The sequence below is a fragment of the Bombus pyrosoma genome, linkage group LG18 (assembly GCF_014825855.1).
Source record: "Bombus pyrosoma isolate SC7728 linkage group LG18, ASM1482585v1, whole genome shotgun sequence".
Lineage (NCBI taxonomy): Eukaryota > Metazoa > Arthropoda > Insecta > Hymenoptera > Apidae > Bombus > Bombus pyrosoma.
The window spans coordinates 1-17,372 of record NC_057787.1 but is presented as its reverse complement, the minus strand read 5'-3'; the positions used below and the strand labels follow the sequence as shown (position 1 = coordinate 17,372).

Sequence of the window (17,372 nt, the reverse complement as noted above, 5' to 3'; positions counted from 1 at the left end):
TAAACTGCAAATATTTCTCGAATTAGAGAATTCTCCAGACAAGCAATTAGACTGGCAACCATGTGTGGAGACAATGCAGCTAAAGGCTAATGTCTTTATGGGGGGTCCTTGCGTCCATTGAGAATCGGGATGGCTGTAGGTTGACCGTTGGCTGCCAGGTAGCGAGGGATGGCGCGCAGATGTCGTACGCGACGTAACATCCTCCCCCCGTTGAGAGGGCACCGATCAAGTTATGTATGTGGATTAGATGGGTGTGTTTCTGGTTTCTCGAGATCGGGTTGAATTGGGAGCGGGACAAGTCTTTTGACGCCTCGATCCAAGATGCTCTTTGCTGTCTGAACGGTAGCTGTCCGGATGACCCCATCAGGGCCTGGGTAGACCTTGATGACGCGACCCAGAGGCCACTGCATTGAAGGGACGTTGTCCTCTCTGAGGATGACGATTGTGCCTTCCTGGATGCTATGTCCACCCTTGCCCCATTTGGTACGGTTGGTCAGTTCGTTCAAATATTCCTTGTGCCAGCGGTTCCAAAAATGCTGTTTGAGCTGCTGGATATGTTGCCATCTGGAGAGTCGGTTGGATGGAATGTCCCTGAAATTTCGCTCACGCAGACTCGTTAGGGAATCGCCAATGAGGAAGTGTCCGGGAGTGAGAGCCAGGAGATCGGATGGATCGGTGGATATTGGAGTTAACGGACGTGAATTGAGGATAGATTCTATTTCAATTATGAGGGTGTTGAACTGCTCGAAGGTTAGTAACTCGTTACCGACGACCCGTCTAAGGTGATGTTTAAATGACTTCACCGCTGCTTCCCATAGCCCACCGAAATGCGGAGTATGAGGGGGGATGAAGTTCCATTCGATTCGCCTGTCTGATAAGAATGTGGTTACTTTTTTGTTGTGGTCGTCCGATTGCAACAGATCCTGAAGCTGTCGTAATTCGTTGTTTGCACCAATGAAGTTGGTTCCGTTATCAGAGTGTAGGGTGGAGCAAAATCCTCGTCGAGCGATAAATCTACGAAGAGCGGCGATGAACGCTTCGCTTGTGAGATCGCCCACGAGCTCAATGTGTACTGCTTTAACTGTTAAACATATGAAAATGGCCACGTATATTTTAATCTGACGGCGGTTGCGATCTCGTTTCTCCTTGATATGGAATGGCCCGCAGTAGTCGACGCCGACGTTTGTGAATAGGCGGGCTTCCGTTACTCGTGCCTCCGGTAAATTGCCCATCACGTAATCTACCGGTGGTGGTCGAGCGCGGCAGCAACGGACGCAGTTTTTTATTGTACGCCAGACTTGACTTCGGCCGTCGACGGGCCAATAACGTTGTCTCACTGCGTATAACGTAGCCTGCGTTCCAGAATGCATGTGGACCTTATGTTCATGTTCGATAATACGTTCTGTAGTGGATGACTTAGGTAAGATAATGGGGTGTTTCTGGGCGAAGGTCAGCGACGATTGACTGAGTCGACCCCCGACTCGCAATATTCCTTCCTTGTCTATGAACGGATTGAGTCGTGTGAGTTTCCCCTTTATCGCCGCGTTACGATCCCTTTGGAGCGTGCGAATTTCCTCGGAAAAATAGGTGCCTTGCAACAATTTAATGAGTTTATCGTGGGTCAGATTCAACTCGGTCACTGTTAGGGGTGCTGATCGGTTCTGTTTTTGTTTCCAACGGAGGCACCGAGCGATAACTCGTATCAACTTGGGCCAAGAGGAAAGTCTTTGTAATAAACTGTAATCGGTCGGAGTCGCGGACAGACAAAGCGCCCTTTTCTGTTCCGGTAGTTCAACCTGGGGACGTGGTGTCCAGGTCGGCCAGCAGTTTTCCGATTGCTGGAGCCATGCAGGGCCGTGCTGCCAAATAGTTGGGCGCAAAAACTCTTCGGGCGTTTGGCCTCGCGATATCAGATCCGCGGGATTGTCGTTGGTAGAAACGTGGCGCCACTCGCGAACACGGGTCTTCGTTTGAATTTCAGAGATTCTGTTGGCGACGAAGGTTTTGAGGAGGTGGGGTGGGGTGTTGATCCAGTGGAGGACAATAGTGGAGTCGGTCCAGTAGACTGTTCGAGTGATTTTATGCAGTAGTGCCTGCTGTATGTTTGACATAAGGGACGTAAGAAGGAATGCTCCGCATAGTTCGAGCCGGGGAATGGTGTGGCATTTGAGAGGGGCGACTTTCGATTTCGCGGCGAGAAGTTGTGTCCAAGTTTGACCGTTAGAGTCAAGGGTTCGGAGATACACACACGCTCCGTAAGCCTTCTCACTGGCATCGCAGAAGCCATGCATTTCGATCTCGGTTGCGGACTCAATTATTGCCTTCCGTTGAAACCTGACATTGTTTAATAATGGTAATTGTGCGTAGTACCTGGTCCATTCTGTGTGTAAATCGAGCGGCAGCGATTCGTCCCAATCGAGTTTCGACGACCAAATTCGCTGAAGCAGCATCTTGGCCCGAACGATCACCGGCGCGAGTAAACCTAGTGGATCGTAGATTTTGGCGATCTCCGAGCTGATGATTCGTTTCGTGACCTGGGAGATGGATCGGATTTCGACCGAATAGAGAATGGAATCGTCGGTTGAGTTCCAATACACACCAAGCGTCTTCAAGGTTTGCGAATCGCCCAAAAATTGCTGATGGTTGATTTCTTCTGCGGAAAGCCCCTGTAGCAATTCGTTATCATTCGACACCCATTTTCGTATGTTCAGACCGGCTAGTCGGAGTAACTCGGCGAGTTCTGTTCTCAGGGTGAGGGCTTCGTTTTTAGTTTCAGCTCCGGTGAGAGCATCGTCGACGTAGAAATCTCGCTGCAGTACCTGCGCTGCACGCGGAAATCGATGTCCCTCGTCTTCTGCCAGTTGCTTGAGACACCGGATGGCTAGATACGGGGCTGCGGATAATCCGAATGTTACCGTGTTAAGCTGATAGGTCTCGGTTTCTCCGCTCGGGCTGTGCCACAATATCCTTTGATACTTTCGGTCCTCTGGTCGTACGAGGAATTGCCGATACATCTTTTCAATATCGCCGGTGAGGACGTATTGATGAGAGCGGAACCTAAGGAGTATGCAAAATAGATCCTCTTGTAACTTGGGGCCGGTATGAAGTGTATCGTTGAGGGAGATTCCGGTGGTGCTTGGTGCCGAACCGTCGAAGACTACACGAAGTTTGGTGGTTTGACTCGACGCCTTGATTACGCCATGATGTGGTAAATAGTATCCGTCGTTGTCTGAGTCGTCGGTGGTGACCTTTGTCATGTGTCCCAATGCTAGATATTCCTGTAATACCGTTCGATACTCGGTTTCGAAGCGTTTATCGCGTTGAAATCGGCGGTTGAGTGAAGCGAGTCGTTTCATTGCCAATGTTTTGGAGGGTCCGAGTGATTGGAGCTGGTTATTGAATGGTAGAGCGACTATGTATCGTCCTTCGCTGGTGCGTCTGATGTGGGATTGGAAATGTTCTTCACACCGTCGATCTGCCTCTGAGATATGTGGAATCGAGGGTCCTTCGTCGATTTCCCAAAACCGCGCGAGATCTGCTTGTACCGTCGTCGTGGATGTGTGAAAGGTGGTTGCCATGGTTTGGGAAGTTGGACTCCCCCCGATTACCCAACCGAATCGCGTTTTTTGCAGACGCAGTTCTGGCTCGTCCGGTTGCGTCAGGTTGATCTGTCCCACACACATCGCCGCGAGTGTAGACCCTGAGCTTAACAGGACGTCGATCGGGGCTGGTACGTGAAATCGTGGATCGGCTAATTTGAGATTTCTGGGTATTTCCAACGTCGAACGATCGATGGGTTCACTTGGAGTGAATGTGGAGATGGTCGGGATAATAAGAAATGTTAACGTCCGTTCATATGTGCCGTCGGTGGAGGTGATCGTGGCCGTGAGGTATCGCTTGGATGTCGTCGTCAAGGTGTCGAGGGATCCAATTGGGACCGAACATTTGTTTTGTTTGATTTCCAGCGACTTTGCCAATCTTTCTGTAATGAAATTCATACTAGATCCGGTGTCGAGCAACGCTCGACAACGGATTGGTTGTTGTTTGCTGTTCAAAACGTGAATTTGCGCTGTGGTGATTATGTCGTTGTGTAATGATGCGACTGCCAATGGTTTCGTATGTTCGGTCGTCAATGGGATCCTCGATCGCTGGCGTCATGGGGTGTGCGTACGTCTGTCACTGGTGGATGGGCTTGGTGAGGGGACTGTTCGTGGTGTCCTCGATCTATGACCCGTCGTATGCTCTTCATGCCGAGTAGGAGAGGAACAAGATGGTAAGGTGGGAGTGGTGCAGCGACTGTTCGATGGAGACGATTTCGGACTGGGCGTATTGGAACGAGATCCCGTGTGCTCCTTTTGTAGATGTATCACGGTGTGATGCCGCTCACCGCAAACCCGGCATGATCCAGCTAAACACTGTTGGTCAGTATGTCCCTTCCTGAGGCAATTGATGCATAATGATGCCCTTTTGACCACCCGCAAGCGTTCGCGAGGGGAGGAGGACCTGAAAATGTCACACCTCCAAATGGGATGTGTGCCTCCACAAGTGGGACAGGGTGATGGAGGTCGGACTGTGACGAGGGCATGCTGCCGTGGCGCGGGCTGTCGTTGACGGGGGGGTTGGTGCAGCGGCTTCTTTGTCTCCTTCAATGTGGGCTTGATGACGTCGCCGTTCGCCCGTGTTTTGAGGAAGTTTGTTAAGTGTGTGAATGAGGGCATCCGTTTGTTAGGTAAAGTGCGATGCCATTCTTGAATGGTGGAGGAAGGTAATTTCGAGGTGAGAACCCTGATGAGAACGACGTTTGAGGTGACGGGTTCACCTAGTTTCTCTAAGGCTCGAAGATTCGCGTTGACCGTTTCGAGAAGATCTTCCACTGCTTCGGGTGTTTCTATTGTGAATTGCGGATAGTCCTCGATCAATTCCCAATGACGCATGCAGACCTTACGGTGGCAATCAAATTTGTCCTTCAGAATGTCAAGAGCGATCGGGTAATTGACCTCTGTAACGTCTAATGATTGAAGGCTTGTTGCGGCTCTTCCGGTCACGGATGATCGGAGGTACTGGAATTTCTGGGTCGGTGTCAATCGTTCGTTCTGATCTATAGTGGACAAGAAGGCGTCATAAAATGAATGCCACTTCTCCAGTGTGCCGTCAAAGCTAGGCAACTGAATTTCGGGTAATCTAGTCGGTGTTGGTTCGCCATTACTGCTTGCCTCGTTAGTTGTAGGCTTTGGGATTGACGTTAGTTGTATGCATGTTCGGAGATGGTTTACGCGTATCGTTAATCTGTCGATCTGTTCTGTTATCTCGAGGCCGGGCGTGTATTCTTCTTCGCTTAACTGTACGATTTCGGATTGGATTGTCTCGAAGCTCGTCGAAATTTCATTTAGCCGTTTTTCACAAAGTATCACCTCCCCTTCCTTCGGGGAGTCGGATCCCTCGTATTGGTCGATTTGTTTTGTCAAGAGTGTGAGCCGACTGCGACAATAGCCGCGGCTTCGGCGTAAGGCGGTGATTCTGTCTGGTGATGCCATGATTACAACGGCGCGTGAATTGTCGATATATGGAACGAGCTTACCTTCGTTGGTGCGGAATGGACGTTGGTCCGTGTATCAGTTGCTGCTCGTTCGGTTATGCGATTGAAGTTGTTGGACCTTGTTGCGTTGATGTATTCACGTGGCACTGGGTGGTCACTGGTACGTGGATCTTTCACTGACACGTGATCCGGCTCGAAGGACCAAAATGTTTCGACCACTCGCGGGGAGACGCTATCGCAAGAAAACACGTCAACGGGAGTCGTAAATTCCCGTTACGATTAAATAATCGACGCCACAAAATGATCGATCCCCTGATTTCTGTTACGTTAATAGGGGTGGTTCAACTGAAATTACACTGAGTTAACAGATATAGAATAGTGTTTATTCCAACAACTTTATATAAGANAACGATCAACACAAGAATAGAAAGAAGACTAAAAAGGAAACACCCAGCTGATCTCATAAAGGATATAAACTAAAAAACGCGAAGATGGTTACCCCGCTGGGGGTAACCATCCACATGCTATTCAATCATATGTTATAACATTTTACCTAATGTCCCACTGGACAAATTGTAAAATTAAAAATAAACAATATAAAAAAAAGAAAAAAAAAAAAATATCTGCTCTCTAATGTGGATTGATGTCACAGTCTGTTTCGACCACTCGCGGGGAGACGCGATCGCAAGAAAACACGTCAACGGGAGTCGTAAATTCCCGTTACGATTAAATAATCGACGCCACGAAATGATCGATCCCCTGATTTCTGTTACGTTAATAGGGGTGGTTCAACTGAAATTACACTGAGTTAACAGATATAGAATAGTGTTTATTCCAACAACTTTATATAAGAACAATAGTTGCGCCGATGCGTAGATATAAGTGAAATAAATGACTGATTTAAGGTATGAAACTCGTGTTGAATGAGTGAGAGCTTGAGAGACTGAACTCGACTGCTGAGCTGCCCTTAAGGTGTCTCGGAGGAAAGCTTGGTGTGGGTGTGTCCTGTGACCGAAGAACGCGGATTCGTTATTCACACTTTTCGTCCAGGAAGTGAGGGTAACGATCCGCGATGTCGATTGGTGATGACCCACTCTAACGAACAGAATATGCAGAAGATTCCCACCAACGTAGAGCGGCGGTGGACCTTGCTCCAGATGGGAAAAGCAGCCTTGTATGATGAACATGTGTTGGGTTTTTCCCGTCTGATGACTGTCCGCTTTCTCCGTGATTTTTAAGAACGCCTAATAAACTCAAGGACCTTTCCAAGACCCCGCCATAAACTGCAAATATTTCTCGAATTAGAGAATTCTCCAGACAAGCAATTAGACTGGCAAACATGTGTGGAGACAATGCAGCTAAAGGCTAATGTCTTTATGGTGGGTCCTTGCGTCCATTGAGAATCGGGATGGCTGTAGGTTGACCGTTGGCTGCCAGGTAGCGAGGGATGGCGCGCAGATGTCCTACGCGACGTAACATAGTCGAAACGTCAAAAGTGGTCCGTTCATCCTCAATCTTCAAAGTTGACCATAGCCGGAAATGCGTAATTTCGTTTACTTGAAGCTGATGGATCCCGGCACGGATCGCCAAAATGTCACCTAAAATAATGAAAGAAAATAAAAAATAAAAAAAAGAAATTTTAGATGAAAAACGAAAAATAAAAAAGAAACTTTATTTTTTTTCTAACACAGTTTACAATTTTACTTTCGAGCTCTAGGCGTGACTTTTCAAGACTGTGAAGCTCTTACAATTTTGGATTTCTGATCGGATTCTTTGTCACCTCTCGATATCCCCACTATCCACGCGTTTGTTGTCCGCGACCGTTGTCAGGCACGCCTTCTTTTCCAACATTTTTTTTTTATTTGGTATTTACTATTTACTATTTACAATCAATTCTCATTGAGAATTATAAGTAAATTATCTCGAACATTTGGCGGAAGGACCGTTGCTAGTCGCAAGTTAGTCGGAAGTTAGTCGCTTCAATGCCCATACGGTAGCTAATAATTCCTTTTCTGTAGTCGTATAATTTTTCTCTGGAGGGTTTAACGTTCGAGAGATGTAACAACACGGATGTCCGTTTTGTGATAATACGGCTCCTAGTCCTTCATTGTAGTCGACGAGACAATGGTTCCTTGGAGGGGACGACTAACATTCCGGCAATACATATCGACGAAATCACATAAGTATGGTATAAAACTACTCAAACTGTGTTCCACCAAATGTTACACATGGTCTGCAAAAGTATATTCTGCACGAGATATCATCGGAAGTAAGCAAGTTGGCATAGCTGAAAACGTCTGCATTGAGCTTGCAGATAAATTGCTAAATGAAGGACGAACTTTGTTCGTCCGCAACTTTTATACGAGCTATCAGTTAGCAGTAAAATTTTTAAACTTTAGGACGCATGTCGTTGGAATTGTACGGTACAATAAAAAATATATGCCCAATTTCGTAACTTCGTACCTGTTGAAGAGAAGTGAAATGATAGCACGAGAAGATAAGAAGGGTATTGCGATGCTCAAATGGAGAGTTGTTCGAGATGCTAGAATATTATCAACAGAACATGCACCCATTATGATTTTAAACTCCAATTCTACATATTCTATAAAATATTCTATTCAATTCTACAGAAACCTTTGGTGGTAATTGCATACAATAATGGAAAAAGTGGTTATTGGCAGAAGTGACCAGATGGTCTCATATGCCACTACGATACGGAAAAGCATCAAGTGATATAGGAAATTAGCACTATATTTACACTTAGGAACAACTATAGTAAATGCTCATATTATGTACCAAAGAGGCACAAACAAAAAAATACAGATTGTTGAGAATTGTGGATCTTAATCGCCGAAATAAAAGTAAAGGAACACTTAGATCACACTTAGAATTTATATTAAAATAGTTTCAGATTTGTTTAATAAATGATTTACAGGATCTTCGTTGATGTACATTTGCACACGTCTCAGCATTCTGTCTCATCATCTTCTATACCAAACTACTAACGGAACAGTTGCATTCATCTGTTTTTCGAGACGCTGTGCACACACGTATTCTTCCATACACTCATACTTACATACGTGTGTCACTACTACGCGACTAATCTAGTCTAACACACAAAATTACACATCTCAATATTTATATTACGAGTTTTGGTGGGATTATAGTGGCTCACTTTATTGACTCATTCGCTCACCGTTCGAACTAAACGATCTTTTTCATTTCTCTTGTTTCATACTTTTCTTGTCCTTGCGATGTTTTATAACAGTTAAGAATATACAGACAGAATATATAGTCTTTGTTTTTGATGCGCCAATGTCAGGTATCAATTATTGCTTTCCGTTAAAATAAATATACCATTATTAGATGCTCTTTTGAACATGTCGATCCGTAGCCTTATAATTTTTTAGAATCTTCAACCTTAAAATATGGCTTCAAAATAGAAAACGAAGAGCAATTTGGAAAACACTATCGCGTAATGTGTGTGAAAATTGTGACATGGGTCTATGTGTCGTACCATGCTTTAACACGTTGACTGCCACGCCTGTTTTCAAAAAAATCTCCGTCAGGCCACGCATGCTGCAGTATCAAGCGTTCTCTGCTCGATGCTCCCATCGATATTTTCATAATGCGAGTCGCTCATCTGGTGGTCTTGCCTCTCGTTTCTTTTGTTTCAATTCCTTCGCATTTGTTTCTCATTTTTCCACTTTCTACAAGATCAGTTTAAATCTTGACCGAGCAACGAACAGTACAACTTAACACGTTGACTGCCAGACGAATTTTCCATGGTTTGCCCAAGGCACCGACGAGAACTTTTCATTATGCGATGCATATTATGCTGAAATATTATTTGCAGCAAATAAAATGAGTTATAAAATCAAGCTTGAAGCATTTTTCGTGGTGGGGGCCACCGGTGACCCCCACGGCGTTGTAGACAATTATTATGATTGTCCTTTTTTCAAACAATCGTGCTATGTACTTTTAATATTTGCTGCGTCGCCGGTCACCGGTGGCCCCCACGGCGCTATAGCCGAATCGAGTGGCGGTCACCGGTGACCCCCATGGCAGTCAACGTGTTAAAATCTCTGCCCTAATTCGTTACAATGTCGAAAAGAAAAATTGAAAACTTATTTCTTAGTGAGTCAGATAGCAGTGAAAAAGAAAGCTTTTACGAGGTTTATGATTGCGGAAGAAGCATTAGACGCGCATGCAAACTATGTTATGCAAATAAAAGACGTCGAATGGACCGAACAAGGGTACAAAAGAATTTGAAGAAAACAACAATTTGTTGTCCAAATTCTCCCGACCAACCTCAGCTATGTATAGAATACTTTAAAGTTTTACATTCTAAATAATTTTTTTAATAAACCATTTTCGTATTACTTTTATAACAATTCAACAGTTTTATTATTATGGAATATCTTTTCAAATACCTACGACGATCCTTCGTAAGTAGTCAAATAAGCGACACCCGAATATGGGTTTCGTGGCCTGACCAGAAACTTTGCTGACACCCGAATACGGGTGTCGTTGCAGTCAACGTGTTAAAATATATCACACTCAATTGTATCATTAATTGTTAAAGTAAATTATTAAACTTAAAGTATATGCGTCATATCTTTAAGAAAAACTATAATTTAATTATCAAAAACTTTATTCCAATGTACTTGCGTAGAGAACAGCATTATCCGTCGCACATTGCAGTGCTGTATGGTTTACACGTAATTCGCGTCAAACTCTACCGTACAGAGAAACAGCCCCGCACAAAATTCAACCGTACCTAAGAAATTAACCGTTTTAGTGCTCGAGCGTCGCCTATAGACGACGTCCGCGGGGTACCACTTGACCATGAGCCCCGCGATGACGAAAGACGCGAAATTGCGTATGAATGTAAAAACTGTAATGTGGAATTGTGTGTCATCCCCTGCTTCGAAATATATCACTGTGAATTAAATTATTGAGAATTTTAATTTGTTATTGTAAAGTGTAATTTTTAATTTTTAAATATTTTTATTGATAACAATTGCAAAATCTCCAAATATATTGTTGTATAACACTTAAAGAATCGTACGATCCGGACAATCACCATCCCGAACACCAGTTTACCTACGCGCAACATATGCACGCTTTCCGTCGCATTGCTCCGGTCAGTACCGCTATTCCGGCGGCTCGGTGGCCCGTACAGCGGTGTCACTCCGACGGAGCACACTGCCGTAGCGAAAGGGTTAAGAATCCGTGTCGGGTTGTGCCATGCAGCGCGATAGCGCTTCGTTTATTTATTTGCGAGAAATGCCGATCGACGCGATCACGCTGCACTTTTTTTTCGTTTATGCAGGTGATTTACGATTATTTGAAAAAATGTAATTACGAGGGGAAACTCTGATATGACTCGCGACCAGCTACATTGGGAATCGAGCGCGTTGCGAATTGACGATCGTGACCAACTATCGCGATACAATCTACGGCAGTACGTGAACAGCGCGATTGCGCTGCGTGGCGCTAAAACGGTTAAGCGCATGTGTTAGCTACAAGGCCTGCGAAACGACGTCCGAAACCAGAACATCGTAAAAGAATAAACCCTGGGATTTACAAAAAGCGCAAGGGCCTTCGGCAAGAAGAGAACAGTTTCCCTACCCTGGAATAAAATTGTCTTTTTCGGGAACCTCAGCACCCTATATAAAGGGAAACGAGGAAAAGCTGGACACGCAGTTACACAGAGTCACAGAGAGTGGTCACGTCGGAGACACAAGAAATCACTAAACCGATAGATCGCCGGTGATCTCGCGTCGCATTTCGAACGTTTCACGAATAAGGTGAAGAAATTGAACTTCGTATAAGCTGATGGAAAGTTTATTATATAAACCCAACAGAGTGACGGTTCAAAGTGTTACAACAGAATGAGGTATTGAGCGCTAATTTAGAAGGGTTTTTATAGTGAGGTTTTAGTCCCTTTGGAGGGTTTATCGTCGGTTGGTATATCAAAGGCGGCTATTCAACTACTGTTTTGTTACTATTTCGATAGCTGTGGCATGCAGTATGTTTCGAGTACTATGCTACTTGATTACTATTCCTGAGCGGGTGGCCCTCTTGAGCGTGTGACAAGAGCGTTGCGAGTGATTAGTGAAGTCGAGTCGACAGCGAACACGTGCTAGTAAAATTGTCAAGTCTTTCTCGCCACATTAATAAACTCATTGTTAAACCAATCCGTGGTGTATTTCTTTAGTACCCTACACGTCCTACCCTACCACCTTATATGCACATAATATACAATTTGACATTATAGTCAGAGTTGAGCATTATTTAAATTGTTTTAAATAAATATCTACGTGTCTAAGGTGGTGATACAGATAAATTCATTTTATTTGAATTCAATCCGCGTAATAATTATTCATTATTCGTAACAAATTATGTTTTCTATTTATTCGAACGATGAAAAGAACAGTTGTTTATTTTCCCGTAATTTTGTACGATTCTTTTTACGAATACATTCTTCACAAATACGTACAATCTTGTACATAATATATTCACGATTAGTCCAATTCCTATTATTAAGTTATAAAATAATTAATTGATCAAAGAGCAATAGTTAAAAACCAACATAACAATTGGACAATAAAACTTAAGAAGTTCAATCTATATGTTCTTATATTGTTCATCCGCGATATAACATAAGAATTTTTATTCGAATAAACAAATCCTTATAATAAAGTATTGGAGTAAATTTTTATTCAGATAATTTTTTTTGTATAATTTCTTATTCGAATAAATTATTATTCGATTAGATATTTATTCATTGGTGAAATAAAATTTGATTCTTTCCTTTTGTCCGTTATCTATTATCCCAATAAAATGTTACCCAATTCTGAATATAGCGTTTGACGAATCATATCGTGATTGAGTATATGAAAAAATTCTAATTTTTGCTTTTTAATGTAGGTAAAGAAATGAAAAGTAATGCAGAATAGGATATTCGTCATCGATTTCGATGACTGAAGTATGTCGTCAAGGTAAGCATTGTGACTTTTTCCAACATACAGAGTTGGCTCTAACTTGGCTTCCTTGTCTTTGAATATCTTATATGTGTTATGTTTGCCGATGGAAAAAGTTGTCCAAACACAAAATTGTTTTTTTTTAGAACGATGAATATCGCATTTCATTACCTTTTTCTCTAAAGATTTTTCCTACAACACAATGATTTTCAAATGACTTTGTATGAAAAAGTCATGCTGGTTTAAAAGAGATTCGGAAGCTTAACATTCCTTGTTTTCTAACTAATTTCCTAAAAAAACGTTTATTCCATAGCTCAGTATGATTTTCATTAGCAGCATATGCGTCTTAGGACGGTTCGATTCGAAGAGGTTTCACGTAGCTGTTTTGCCACAGAGGATTAACACTGTACGACGCACATAATATAATAAACAAAAAATATTTTGCAAAAATTAAATGTTATTGTGTAGATACATACATATTATAAACCATATATCCAAGCCCAAATTATAAATATATTATTTACCTAATCTAACTTTCGTTTCTTATTTTGAATCTTCCTCTTTTTCTTCCTCTTCTTCTACTTAGTTATTTTCATTATCTTTTTTTTGTAATTCTTTATTATTCAATTTATGTGAATCTTCAGCGATTACCTGCATATTCCAGAATAAATAAAAGATTCCAGAATATTCAACAAAATATAAGTACATTACAAGCAAATAAAATAAGTTCGGGAACTAATGGAACTTAATATTTTTTTCAGAACAACTATGGAGCTTCGACCCTTTTTTGAGGCTTTTATTCCTTGCAATGAGTACGATACAATAAAAGAATTGAAAATCATGCTAACCGTCAATTTTGCATTTCTTAAATAGATTTCCAGCGATCCGAAGGTGTAGAATCACCTCCTAAAGTTATGGAAAATAATGTTTCGACACACTGTATATGCATTTTTAAAGAAATATTTTCATTTTTCAATTAAAATGATTTTATTTATTGCTATAATGTAGTCTTATCTAAAGTTACGAGTTTCTAAGAAATTTATATAGTACAAAATATTTTATTCATTAACTAACTTTACAGAAAAAAGTCAAGGGGTTTCAAATTGAATAAACATGCTAGCTAAATTGTTGAGGTATACATATAGATAGATATATTCTATACATGTATAGCTTCTATATACTATAGCTTATAAATGATTATTTTCAAGTTATACATATGTGTATTTTGGTTTCTTTATTTAAAGACAATGAAAATTATAAATGATTTTTGACAAGCTGTCTTTAAACTGTTTAGTACATAAAATATATTTATAAAAAGTAAAATTCATATAAGAATTCCTGGATAAAAAGTTGTCATGCTGTTGAACAAACATGTTAAGCTATTCTTAATAATTTCTCCACATATAAAGTGCTTGCCACCCTCCAATCAAGACAAAAGATCCAATGAAGGTTCTATCAAGTGACATGCTTGGTGCACGAAGTTCAGTGCACTGCATTCATCGCTTTCACCGTTTCCACCCCTATAACAAGTGCGCGCAATTACCCTTCGCTGTGCGTGCTGCGCTAGGGTGAAACGATGATGGCGGATCTCAAACGCTGTGCTCGTCGCGGTTGCAATGTTCGTCGAAGTGCGTGCACATCGTTGACACGCAGGCATCGTTTAGAAAATTCCTGTTCGTTTGCCGGCGGCACGGCACGGCGTAGTCGTTCAAAGGGACACGCTGATGCGAAGGAGCGCTGTCATATCGACCACATTCTTTATTCTTTATACGCTTGCATCTCTCGTCTCCTAAAGGTTTCACGGAAACGTGGCATTACGGGCATTAAGATAATCAATATCACCAAGATCAGACGTATACCATGGTAGGTAAAATCTAGCATTATTTTTCTTTCTTTTTCTTTTATCATATATCAAATTTTTCATATTGCGTGTAAATTTTGTTTACGCTCTATTAATATAAATGCGAAGTATTGTGGACTGTGCACTTTCTATTTGAAATGAAAATAACAAATTATCTCAAATTACCATAAATTTATTTAAAAATAAAGCTGTTCCATACTATTGGATGGACGGTAGTTGTGAATATATCAGTGCTATATTAATACATAGATTCATACGTTGTGCTATTAAATAGACGACGACTTTTTTCATAAATTCTAACAATAACGTGAACGTTATCGATCATAGTTAGGAAAACAGAATTTAAAAAAATAATCACGACGCAGTTATTGACAATGGTGATCGCTTTTGCACAGACACGAACCATCAATTCTTTATGTTTGAGTTGAGCTTTCGTACCATTCGATAAAATAGTGGAATATGATAAAAAAATTACAATTTTTAACAAAAATAAACGAAAGTAAATATTTTACACATATTTTTACGTAATCTTTAGATTTTTTTTTGTATTAACCTATTTTTTTGTATTAACAGAGATAGAAATTAGTACAATTTTTCACGTTGTATCCCAATTTGAGTTACGAGGATTTGAGGGTTGAGGATGTTATGGGAAGAAAAACAGGGAGTAAATAAGTAGATAAAAACGAGGAAGAATTAGCAATGCATCTTCGTCGGAAATGCAAAATGTTCATTTTCTAGAAAAACAATTTTGAAAATCCATCAGGTATACACGTAAGTACTAACCGTAACTTCTATTCTCGTTTCTATTTGTAAACGGAGACAATATCGCGATTTCTTTCTTGTCTTCGGTACTATATATATTTACTGTTGATCTGTATCATCGATGTTTTACATTTTGTATTGGCTGAAAATAACTTCGTTAATAAGATTTTTATTTGGTAATAAAAATAAAACTGATGGTACAGACCGACAGCAACATCAATGATAGCAGCTACTCATGGCAATGTTGGTGTTTACAAATACAGTACAATATACAGTGACCCATGTACAGTGAAACATTTTGAAATTTTATTAGCAACATGATGAAACTCGATCATCATAATATTATTTGGTAATATTTCAAATTAATCTGAAGATGTATAAATATATTAGCGTGCGTGTATATATTGGATATTATATATTAGCGACAATGCATCTTCCTGGCAATTAATGGTCCATATCCCGTCACTATTTAGCCCTACAGTAATTTATGGCTGGACTGAGGGCCTAATAAAGAGCTCGGCAGGGTGCTTGAGTAAATGTTTCGAAAATAATCGATAGCCGGCGACTCCAAGTCGCCGAGCTATGAGGTGCCGACGATATGAACGTTTAGAGCTTAGAGGGTGCGTGAGATAATTTAACAATACATTAAGGCAGAGATAATGGCGATCCGATGTTGCATCGTTAAAGAATACAGACTTTGTTTAAAGAATCTGACCATAGGACGAGGGGAGACAACGATGCCTTTTTGGTAAGCGAACTGTGAGAGACTGCACGGCAATTATCTCGGAATTACGAAAGAGTAAAGTCTTCTTAGGTTAAAGTTATAACATATATATACATATGTAAAAATTACAAGTCACTTGCTCCTAACGTATATATACTGTAACTTATAAGGGAAGTTCGGCCATTCGAAGATTCAAACAAATTTGAATCAGGAGATAAAAAATTATTGACTTTCTCGTGCAATCCTGGAGCTTCCGCTGCATAAAATCTGACAATGCAAGTTTCAAGTTGCAGAATGCAGCGGTTCGAAAGTTATGGTTATATAAAACTGGGCATTAGGATATTTTATGTTATTTGACACCATACTGGCTTCTATTCATACGTCCAATGAGTGGACCACACAGACAGCGCCTAATTGATCCGGAGACATCAGCAGTCACATGCTCTTGACTTCTGCTTAGCTCTTTAAAAAATGTATTGTGTTCCAATCGCTTCCATCAACGATGCCATCGAATCGATGTTCTTATGACGATAAAAACGGCGGCACAAAAATTCGCACAGGCGATCGGCAAAGTCATCGTCATGAATACGATTTCTCCCCCTCATTCAGTTCCTTAGCTGGCCGCCAATTGGATTCTATTTTTTGTGCATGCTTATCATCAAGAGCTATAGTTAAATTCGTCAAAAATTAGTATGTAGTAGTTTGACCGGCCGGCGTGAGACAGCCGAAAAATAGATACTGATCCAGACCTAACATTTTTTTCTCGGTGATCATAGATCATTAAAAAAAAAAAAAATGAAAAATATGGAAAGAAAATTAAAAAAGGCCAACATCACACGGAGTTCCCAGGCGGTCACCCTTCGAAGTACTTTTCTTTTATAATATTTATTTACCAATAGATGTGTATTACATTTGTATGTTGTACACAATAAACACTGAACTTCGGTTGTGAAGTGTAAAAGTTTCTCCCCGGCGGGGAATCGAACCCCGGTCTCCCGCGTGACAGGCGGGGATACTCACCACTATACTACCGAGGACCGATGAACCAGTGCACTTAGCCTGATATAAGTTGTGGATGAAATTAATAGTTTTCTTATTTATCTTTGATGTCCAAAAAATAGAATATTTAAAGAAACATAAACGTGTGCAAAAATGAGAATGACATAATGTGAGGTGATAGTCGTATAATAACAAAGCATTTCCTATTCTCGATGCTTAGGTTATACATTATTGAAAGTAGATCGTTAAGAACAGTAAAAGAGATTGAGTAAATAAAAAGAACCAAACACCGCACGGTGTTCCCAGGCGGTCACACTTCCAAGTACTTTCTTTTTATAATGTTTATTTAGCAATAGATGTGTATTACATTTGTATGTTGTTCACAATAAACACTGAACTTCGGTTGTGAAGTGTAAAAGATTCTCCCCGGCGGGGAATCGAACCCCGGTCGCCCGCGTGACATGCGGGGATACTGACCACTATATTTTTTTTTTTTTTTTT

The 17,372-nt window shown here is 41.2% G+C and overlaps 1 non-coding gene across 1 annotated transcript; it reads right to left on the bottom strand.

Annotated features, from left to right (window-relative positions):
• Positions 1–16,837: 16,837 nt before the first annotated feature.
• Trnad-guc lies at positions 16,838–16,909 on the bottom strand. The gene has a single exon. It is a non-coding gene; the product is annotated as a tRNA-Asp (tRNA).
• Between the last annotated feature and the right edge of the window lie 463 nt (positions 16,910–17,372).